The sequence below is a fragment of the Prionailurus bengalensis genome, chromosome C2, assembly GCF_016509475.1.
Source record: "Prionailurus bengalensis isolate Pbe53 chromosome C2, Fcat_Pben_1.1_paternal_pri, whole genome shotgun sequence".
Lineage (NCBI taxonomy): Eukaryota > Metazoa > Chordata > Mammalia > Carnivora > Felidae > Prionailurus > Prionailurus bengalensis.
The window spans coordinates 76,827,906-76,839,386 of record NC_057350.1 but is presented as its reverse complement, the minus strand read 5'-3'; the positions used below and the strand labels follow the sequence as shown (position 1 = coordinate 76,839,386).

General features: G+C 36.6%; 1 pseudogene; it reads right to left on the bottom strand.

Annotated features, from left to right (window-relative positions):
* Window positions 1–7,180: 7,180 nt before the first annotated feature.
* On the bottom strand, window positions 7,181–8,091 carry LOC122492364 (annotated as a pseudogene).
* Window positions 8,092–11,481: the final 3,390 nt, after the last annotated feature.

Here is an 11,481-nt window from a genome sequence, read left to right as displayed (position 1 = left end):
AAACACTTGAGAGAATTTAGAAGACATAGTTGCCATATGGCTTAAAAAATATTAGGGAATTTCATTGGCCACATAACATCTACCATATAGATGGATGTCAGATAAGGTGTGACTGAGAAATAGAAATATTCACAAAGACTTTAGAAGTACCAAATATCAGAATATTCTCTAGATGCTTTTAAATTCCATTCAACCTATCATCCAGCCAGCTCACATAATGAAAATAGCAAGGGGAAAATTTTTTAGTGTCATCTCTTCAGGAACATTTTTCTCCTTTAATGCAACATGATTTCCAAAGCCACCATACATTTGTCATTATATTTTAAAGCATATGAGAGATATGAATTCCTATGAGGAAGAATGTATATTTGAGATAAAATGATTTTGAAGCACTTTGCAGTGCAGGCTTCCTTATCAAGAAGGCTACCTTTATTTCTTGTGTTCTATCTCTACTAAGGCTTAGCTGTGAAGCTAGTGTCAGAATGTAACCCGGCAGAAGGAAACACCTAGTATGTGTCTCTAATGGTCTAGGGAAAATCCCAGGTATTGAGAAAGTGAAAAGGAAAAAGAAAAATGTCTCCATTTTGTCTGAGATTATGGGAGAAGAAAGGGTTCCATTTTGGCAGCAAAGCAGAGAGCTAGGCAAGTCTTCCTATGTTCCATACCTAGACCAAATTGCCAGAGGAGAGAGATGTGTTTGGAGTTGTTGAGGGAGATGCTGAAGGCAGAGGGTCCCTGAAAGGAGATTACTATACATATCTGTCTAAGGCCAACCTGTAGCAACCCCAGCCAAGTGTCCCCTGCAGCATGGCACTTTTAGACAGAGGGCTTCTTTTTTAGCTTTCCTGATAGGGTGCTTATCTGTTCTGGTTTGCATAGAACTATCCCAGTTTTAGCACTGAAATGTTCACTTGCTGGGAAATACTTCAGGTCTAGGCAAACCAAAACAATTGGTCATATTTCCCAAGCCATAGTCATTTTGTCTATGCAGAAAGGACCAAAGATTCCCATGTTCCCTTTAGGTTCTGGTACACAGATTATAGCCAATTTGGTAGCAACAGTCCTTCCATAGATTAGACCATGGTAACACAGAGTGATGAAACCTGACAGCAATAATTGGGCATAGACCGTTTAGGCCCTGGCAAGATAGGTAATATGGTAGACATGCAGAAGTTGCATCTACAAGAGCCTAGATGAGATAAAATCAGATAGGTGGCAGCAACCAGCCCTGAGACACAAAGGAATAGATCAGAAGTGTCATTGAGAACCTTGAGCTGCCAACTATAGGAGACCAAACAGTAAGGCCACTGATGAAGAATACTGATAATTAAGAGAATCTAGGGGCACCTGGGGGGCTCATTTGGTTGGGCATCCGACTTGGAGTCAGGTCATGATCTTACAGCTTGTAGGCCCGAGCCCTGTGTTGGATTCTGTGCTGACAGCTCAGAGCCTAGAGCCTGCTTCAGATTCTGTGTCTCCCTTTCTGCCCCTCCCCCACTCTCACTCTGTCTCCCTCTGTCTCTCTGTAAATAAGCATTAAAAAAGAGAGAGAATCTAGCAGATTCCATGTAGATTTGAGGCCCTATATATTTTTTTTCTTCAAGGACATGGTAAGCCCTCTCATACACTTAAATATCACTTTTTGGAGAAAAATGTGTGTATGTGTGTATAAGGGGAAACATGTTTGAAAGATTAAATATGTAGTCAAAGGAAACTGCATGTTTTGTAACCCTCATAAAATAATTTATTTAAACAAGGATCATCCATGCACACTAAAACTATTGAGTGAAATATGTTCACAGAGGACTGAATATTTGAATGGATATAAAGTATGACTCATGAAATACATGTTGCAAAGAGAAAGTATAACTTTATAAACTCTTTAATGAAGTAATCAATCTTAGCATCACTAATGGTGGGACAACCAGAAGTCATGTACCTTCTGACATAATGCAATATGAAGCATATAGCATCATCTGCAAAGTTTTCTTATTAGAAGGGTTCAAGCTACATGTGTGTCATTCTATAGGACAATTGACCTGCTACCTTCAACAAGTTGGTGGTATAAAAAGAAAAGGAGAGAGTCTTCTAGATTAACAACAAAAAAAGGACTCTTTCAGGTAAAATAAAATGCAATTATGATCTTTTATTTGATCCTGCTTTGAACAAATATGATGCTCATTGAGGACAATTAGGGAATTTTAAAAAATAGAGTGAATATTAGATGGTACTAAAATATCATTAATTTCAAGGTATAATAGTTATAGAAAAGATATAAAGGAAAAAGTCCCGATTTCTTTGGGATGCATTCAAAATACTTAGAGGTCTGATTTGGGCTCACGTCATGATCTCACAGTTGGTGAGTTGGAGCCCCACATCTGGCTCTCTGCTATTAGCACAGAGCCCACTTCAGATCTTCTGTCCCCCTCTCATCTCTCTCTCTGCCTCTCCCTGCTGTGTTCTCTCTCTCTCTTTCTGTCTCAAAAATAAATAAACATTTAAAAACTAAAATAAAATACCATAGCAAGAAAAAAAAGATAAAATCAACTTGGTAAAATGCTGTTGATTATTAAGTGTAGATAAAGGATAAATTGAGGTTATAATGGTTTCTTCTACTCTTTTCTATAATTTTGAAACATTTTGTAACAGAAGACTAAAAAATCACACAGATTGTTCAAAAAGGAAGAATGGCTTAAAACAGTTTGCCCATTTGTGTTTTTTTTTATTTGTGTGTGTCTGTGTTTTGTTGATCACCACCTAGTGAGTGAAGTCTCATGAGAAAAATCAGTTACACAAAAAAATGAAGAGGTGACTTCTTTTGGGTATATTGTGACTTCTTTTATAACTCACAAAATTAATGCTTGTAAAACTGAAGATAGATCAATAAATCAATAGATAGAAAACTAGAAATGCCATTAAAATTTCTGCTTTCTGAGATTCCTGCTTCTCTTGAGGAGGAGAAATCTCCCAGATTCTCTCTGATTCATTCTGCATCATTCACTCTCATCTAAAGATACCTCAATAGTTAGCATATCCCCTGGGCACTTCAAACCCCATGAGTTTGAAATTGGATTCAACTTAATTATCTCTACTAATCAAATCCTGTTAATTTGTACGACAGTGTGTTAAATAACTAGGACAGTATTTGAAACAGTAGCTTTTTAATAAATAGGAGCTGCAGCATTAGTATAGTTATTGTCATTATTAATTAACCCCCATAATTTCTTCTATTTCCCTCCACATTCAATTCCTTGATTCTCCACAATCCTGTCACATATATCTCAAGCTATCTGTTCTTTTTCCATTTCCACTGTCCTCACATACTCATTAATTCTTGCCTATTATTTCTGATTGTTTCCACCTATATTTTACCTCAGATTCATCCTCTATATTTTGCTTTATGTCATACTATTTTGCCCCATGGAAAAGTAGACCTTGGCACAGCTCTGTTTGGATTATGGAGTAAACTGTCTCAGTTCAAATCCTGACCCTATTACACGCTAGACATACACTAAGTGAATTATTTAACTATAATCTCATTTGCAATGTGGTCATACTAATAGTGTTACTTCATACATTTGTGGTAAGAATTAAGTTATACATGCATCACCTAAAAGAGGGTCTAATACTTTGTAAGGGTTTTGAATACTTTCCAAAAATAGAATTAATGGCTGAAATGCACCATGAAGTGTTCATCTGCTCTCTTAATTGTGTATATTTATGCAATTATTAAATAGCTTAAAAATTCTGTTGTAACAGAAATTCTTATAAATTAGAATTGCATGCTAAACTCACGTTTTTAAGTCTTATAAATAGGTTACACCAATTTACACATCTGCTAACAGTTTATAGGAAGGTGCATGTCAAAAGATATTTGCCAACTGAGAATTATTATTTATTTAATATTTGCCACATTGCTAGACATTTTATTTCTTAAAATTTAATTTCTTAAATCCACAACAATTTGTATAAATTAGAAAACTAATTTAGTGTTTATGTAATTCAAATCCCTTATGACAAATAAGAAACTAAGGCCCAGAAAGTTAAATTTACTTGCAAATATCATAGTCACTTAATGCTCAATCTAGAGAGGAGAACTCAGGTCTCCCTCCTCCAATCACATTTGAGATTCTTACTATGTCATGAAACTATTGTCAATAATGTTTGAGTTTAATAATGTTTATATCCCCTACTTTATGCTGAGCATTTTCAGAGAAGAAAGGGACCATATTTCATCCTCGTGCCTCCCACAGTGCTTTGCACAGAGCACCTTTCAAGTCATGAAATATTGAATGACTAAATAAGTCTGTGAATCACATGCCAAATAAACAGTGCCAACATAAATTAAGAAATATTGAAAAAAGCAAATATTTTTAGTGTTCTTATCATGTTTGTCACTGAGAAGTCACAGAATTAGTTTGAAGATATGTAGGACAGTTTTCTATAGAAAAGCAATACAGGCAGGAATAGAATTTTAGATTAACCTGCAGGGAAGAGGGGATCAAGAAATTAAGAGCTTTATACCAAATGTGTCACGAGTATAGGTCAACATCATAAAATAGGGGGATTGTGTTTTGGGATTTGGATGGATTCCTTGTCCCAATTTAAATTGCCATCACATCTGCTAAAAGTATAATTGTTTTACTGGAAAATTGGATTTAGAACCAAGGTCAAATGTCCCTGATTTTTTTTCTTCTTAATGCAGATGAGTCCCACTGAGCCCTCAAATCTGTTTGTTCTATGAGCACATTTACTTCATCATTCAACCTGTATTTGTGGAATAGCCATTATGTGTAACAGAAACTGCACTAAACTCCAGAGATAAAACAGTGACCATAAATAGACAGTTTCCTTGCCTCAAAGAGGAGGAAACCAACATTACATAAGGAGACAAAAAAAGGCTATCAATGGCAGTCTGATGTGATATAAAGAGGAACTTGGATTTAAGTGAGAGCAGGTAGAGTTGACAGGAAGACCTTTCTGCAGAAGTAATATTAGGCTAAAATAATGTGCAATGATGCATTAACTACATAGAAGGGAAGCACAGGAGTGAAGGCCTGGGTGGGAAATGGCCAGTTATTAGATTTGGCAAATAATATGCCAGTTATTATAAACCTCAACCAGTTCAATAAAGCTAGAGCTTAGCAATGGTCTAAAGGAGTGAAAAGAGATGATACTCCTAGACAGACGCCAGGTCAGGAGACAACATGCTAAGCTAAGGATGTTGAGTTTATTTGCTGACATTGGGAAGCTATGAAGGATTTTGTAGGCAAAGGAATAAATGTTCAGACTTACTACTCCCTACAGTAGCCCAGCAGTCAAGTGGAGGATATTTTGGAGGTGAGGTACGCTAGAACTTGAGAAAGAAGTAAGGAGGCAACTATACTAATCCCTGTAAGTGGAAAGAATCAGACCTGAGAAATTGACAGGAGATCTGGAAAAACTAGGGGAAGAGATTGAGACACAGAAACATTTTATATCTGCTTTATAGTAATTATGTTTTAATTTATTTTTTTATTCTGGTATAGTTAACAGAGTTATATTAGTTTCAGGTGTACAATATGGTGATTCAACAATTCTATACATTACTCAGTGCTCACTATGACAAGTGTATTTGTAATCTCTTTCACCTATTTCAACCATGCCCCCACCCACCTCCTCTCTGGTAATCATCTGTTCTCTGCAGTTAAGAGTCTGTTTTTATGTTTATCTCTGTTTTTTCTTTGTTTCTTTGTTTTGTTTTTTAAATTGCCCATGTGAGTGCAATCATATGGTACTTGTCTTTCTCCAACTGACTTATTTTACTTAAGATTATACTCTCTAGCTCAATCCATGTGATTGCAAATATTATAAATAATGCTGCAATAAACAGGGGTGTATATATCTTTTCAAATTAGGGTTTTTGTTTTTTTTGGGTAAATGCCTAGTAGTGGAATTACTAGATTATATTATAATTCTATTTTTAATTTTCTGAGGAACCTCCACACTGTTTTCCACAGTGACTGCACTCGTTTGCATTCACACCAACACTGCCTGAGGGTTCTGTTTACTCTACATCCTCGCCAACACTTGTTTCTTGTGATTTTATTTTGGCCATTCTGACAGGTATGGGGTGATATATCGTGGTTTCGATGTGCATTTCCCTGATAATTAGTGATGATGAGTATCTTTTCATGTGTCTGTTGTCCATCTGTAGGTCTTCTTTGGAGAAATTTCTGTTCATGCCTTCCGCCCATTTTTAATTAGATTGGGTTTTTGTTGACTGTTATACATTCTTTATATATTTTGGATGCTAATACTTTATCAGATATGTTATGTGCAAATATCTTTTCACATTTAGTAGATTGTCTATTAGTCTTGCTGATTGTTTTCTTGCTATGCAGAAGGTTTTGTTTGTTTGTTTGTTTGTTTTTTATGTAGTCTCAATAGTTCATTTTTGCTTCTCTTTCCCTTGCATCAAGAGATATATCTAGAAAAATGGTGCTATAGCCAGTGTCAGATAAATTACTACCTATGGTATTTTCTAAGCATTTTATGGTTTCAGGTCTCACATGTAGGTCTTTAATCCATTTGGAGTTTATTTTTGTGTTATGGGATGAGAAAGTGACCTTTGACTATGTAATTGTGGGTCTATTTCTGGGCTTTCTAATCTGTTCTGTTGATCCATGTGTCTATTTTTGTGCTAGTTCCATACTATTTTTATTACTACAGCTTTGTAGAATATCTTGAAATCTGAGATTGTTACACCTCTAGTTTTGTCCTACTTTTTCAAGATTGCTTTGGCTATTTGGGGGTTTTGTGGTTCCATATAAATTTTAGGATTGTTTGTTCTAGTTCTGGGAAAAATGCTGTTGCTACTTTGATAGAGATTGCATTAAATGTGTAGATTCTTTGGGTAGTATAGGTTTTGGTTTTTTTGTTTGTTTGTTTTTTTGGATGGGTATAGTATACTTTATTGATGGTACATGACAAGATAGGGCTCCCCAAGCCCCTCCCCTTCTTTAAGCGTTCTGGGATGGAAATTGTGTAGAGGTTGGGAGATTCTCAGTCTGTTGGGAGATGAGTTGGGGCAAAAACTCCCCACCAGCTGAGGACCTCTCTCTTCCTCTTGCTGGGGCTGGTGGTCTAGGGAACTCTTATTCCTCAGAGGCCAGTTGTTGTAGCCCAATTCATTATCATATCAGGAAATGAGCTTGGCAAAGTGGTTGTTGAGAGCAAATGCCAGCCCCAGCATCAAAGGTGGAGTGGGTGTCACTGTTACAGTCACAGAAGACAACCTGGTGCTTGGTGTAGCCCAGGATGCCCTTGAGGAGGCCCTCTGATGCCTGTTTACCACCTTCTTGATGTCATTGTATTTAGCAGCTTTCTCCAGGCAGCAAGTCAGATCCACTGGTGGGGGCATGGATGATCATGCCAGTGAGTTTCCCATTCAGATCAGAGATGACCTTGCCTACAGCCTTGGTGGTGTCAGTAGAAGCAAGGATGATATTCTGGGCAGCCCCTCTGCTATCAAACTAAAGCTTCCCAGAGGGACTGTCCACTGTCTTCTGGGTGGAGGTGACAGTATGGACTGTGGTCATGTGTCCCTCCATGATGCCAAAGTTGTGGATGACCTTGGTCAAAAGAGCCAAGCCATTGGTAGTGCAGGAGGCATTACTGAAAATCTTGAGGGTGTTGTCATATATTTCATGGTTCATGCCCATCACAAACATGGGGGCATCAGCAGAAGGGACAGAGATGTTGACTGTCTTGGCCCCACACGTCAAGTGTTCTCCACAATATGAAGACACCAAAGCCTTCTCCACAGTGAGGAAGACACCAATGGATTCCACAACATACTCAGCACTAGCATCACTCCATTTGATGTTGGCAGGGTCTCATTCTTGCAATATGGAGATGGGCTTTCCACTGATGACAAGTTTCTCTCTCTCAACCTTGACTGTGCCACTGAATTTGCTGTGGGTGGACTCATACTGGAACCATGTATATAAGGTCAATGAAGAGGTCATTGATGGCAACAATATCCACAGAGTTAAAAGCAGTCCTGTTAACTGAACACCCAATATGGGCAAATCCATTTACCTTCACCATTATGTCTTGGGGACATGGCTGGCACTCTACCAGGAGATGCAACTATCTGTCAAGTGGAGAGAAGCATACAGCCTGGCTAGTATAAACATTTTAACAATATTTGTGCTCCCAGTCCATGAGCATGGAGTATATTTCCATTTGTTTGTGTCATCTTCAATTTTTTTCATCAATATTTATAGGTTTCAGAGTATAGGTCTTTAACCTCTTTGGTTAAGTTATTTCTATGTATTTTATTATTTTGGTGCAATCATAAATGGAACTATTTTCTTAATTTATCTTTCTGCTACTTCATTGTTAGTATATAGAAATGTGACATATTTCTGTACATTTATTTTGTACTATGTGACCTTACTGAATAAATTCATCAGTTCTAGTTTTTTGGTTTTTGGTTTTTGGTTTTTTTTTTTTTTTTTGGTGGAGTTTATAGGGTTTTCCGTATACAGTATTTGCAGATAGTGAAAGTTTTACTTCTTTCTTACCAATTTTGATGCTTTTTATTTCTTTTTGTGCTCTGATTACTGTGGCCAGAACATCCAATACTATGTTGAATAAAATTTTTGAGAGTGGACATCCTTGTCTTGTTCCTGATCCTAAGGGAAAAGCCTAAAATTTTTCGCCATTGAGTGTTATGTAAGTTGTGGGTTTTTCACATACGGGCTTTAATATGTTGAGGTATATTCCTTCTAAACCTACTTTGTTGAGGGTTTTTATCATGAATTGATATTGTTATTTTTCAAATGTTTTTACTGCATATATTAAAATGATCATACCATTCTTATCCTTTCTCATGTTGATATAATATATAATGTTGATTGATTTGCATCTTTGACCTACCTTGCATCCCAGGAATAAATTCCACTTGATCATGATGAATTATTTTTTAAATGTATTGCTGGATTCATATTGCTAATATTTGTTGAGGATTTTTGCATCTAAGTTCATTAGAGATAGTGGCCTGTAGTTCTCTCTCTCTCTCTCTCTCTCTCTCTCTTTTTGAGGGGTGGGGTGTATTTATCTGGTTTTGGTATCAGGGTAATGCTGGCCTCCTCACAGAATGAATTTGGAAGCTTTCCTTCATCTTCTATTTTTTATAGTAGTTTGAGAAGAATAAGTATTAATTTGGTAGAATTCATCTGTGAAGCCATGTGGTCCTAGACTTTTGTTTGTTGGGAATTTTTTTGATTACTGATTCAATTTCATTGCTGCTAATCAGTCTGTTCAATTTTTCTATTTTTTAAAGTTTCATTTATTTTTGAAAGAGAGGAAGAGTGCAAGCAGGGGGAGGGCAGAGAGAGAGGGAGACCGAGGATCCAAAGCAGGCTCCATGCTGACAGCAGAGAGCCCAATGTGGGGTTTGAACCCATGAACAGTGAGATCATGACCTGAGCCAAAATCAGACGCTTAACCAACTGAGCCACCCAGGTGCCCCAAATTTTCTGTTTCTTCCTGATTCAGTTTTGGGAAGGTTATATGTTTCTATAAATTTATCTATTCCATCTAAGTTGTCCAATTTGTTGGCATATAATTTTTCATAATATTCTCTTATAAGCCTTTGTATTTCTGTGTTGTTGGTTGTTTTTTTTCCTCTTTCATTTCTTGATTTTGTTTATTTGAGTTCTTTCCCTCTCTCTCTCTTTCTCTCTCTCTCTTTTATGAATCTGGTTAAAGGTTTGTCAATTTTGTTGATCTTCTCAAAGAACCAGCTTCTGGTTTCATTGATCTATTCTATTGATTTTTTAGTTCTTGCTTTATGTATTTCTGCTCTAATATTTATTCTTTCCTTCCTTCTACTGGTTTTGGGGTTTTGTTTATTCTTTTTCTAGATCCTTTAGGTATAAGATTAGGTTGAGATTTTCCTTGCTTCTTGATCTAGGCCTGTAGTGATGTAAACTTCCTTCTTACAATAGCGTTTGCTGCATCCCAAAGATTTTGGTACATTGTGTTTTCATTTTCATTTGTCTCCATGTATTTTTTCATTTCCTCTTTTTTTTTTTTAAGAGAGAGAATGGGGGAGGGGTAGAAAGAGAGAGAGACAGAGAATCTTAAGCAGGCTTCATGCCCATCATGGTGCCCGAGGTGGGACTCCATCTCACAACTGTGAGATCATGACCTGAGCCTAAATCAAGAGTCAGAAGTTTACCCAACTGAGCCACCCAGGTGTCTCTCATTTCCTCTTTGATTTTTTTGTTGACCCATTCATCATTTAATGGCATGTTATTTAACCTCCATGTATTTGTGGTCTTTCTAGATTTCTTCTTGTGGTTTACTTCTAGTTTTGTGGTCAGAAAAGATGCATGGTATGACTTTGATCTTTTTAAATTTTTTGAGATATGTTTTCTGGCCTAATATGTGATCTATTCTGGACAATGTGCACTTGAAAATAGTGTATTATTCTGTTGTTTTAAGATGGAATGCTCTGAATATATCTGTTAGGTCCATCTGGTCCAATGTGTCATTCAAAGGCACTGTTTCCTTATTGGTTTTCTGTTTGGATGACCTATCCATTGATGTAAGTGGGGTGTTACATTTGTTGTTACTATTGTTATATAACTATCAGTTACTTCATTATTTTTATTAATAACTATTTTCAGAACTTTGAATGTATCATACCACTCTCTTCTGACCTGAGAAGTTTCTGCTGAAAAATCAGTTGATAGCCTTGTGTAGTTTCACTTGTGTGTAACTTTTTTTTCTCTTGCTGCTTTTAACATTCTCTATCACTCCTTTTTGCCATTTTAATTACTATATGTCTTGGTGCGGACCTCCTTGGGTTAATTATGTTGAGGGCCCTCTGTGCTGACTAGGTCTGGATGTCTGTTTCCTTCCTTAAGTTTGGGAAGTTTTCTGCTGTTCTTTATTCAAATATATTTTCTATCCCCTCTTCTCTCTCATCTTTTTCTGAGATCCCTATAATGCAAATGTTTTACACTTAATGGTGTCACTGAGTTCCTTTAATCTATTTTTACTTTTTATTATTCTTTTTTTCTTTCTCCTGTTCAGCTTGATTATTTTCCATTACTCTAGCCTCCAGGTAGCTGATCCATTCTTCCGCTTCCTCTGTTCTACTATTTATTCCATCTAATGTGTTTTTTTTTTAATTTTAGTTATTGAGTTCTTCATCTCTGATTGGTTCTTTTTTATATTTTCTGTCTCTTTGTTGAGGGTCTCACCGAGGTCCTCCATTCTTTTCTCAAGTCCAGTGAGTATCTTTATGACTGCTACTTTAAAGTCTCTAGCAAGCATATTAGTTATCTCCATTTCTTTTAGCTCTCTTGCTGTTATTTTGACCTGTCTTTCATTTGGGATGTATTCCTCTATCTCCTCATTTTTTCAACTCTCTATGTCTGTTACTAACTGCTAGGGAAGTCAGCTACTTCTCCTGCTCTTGAA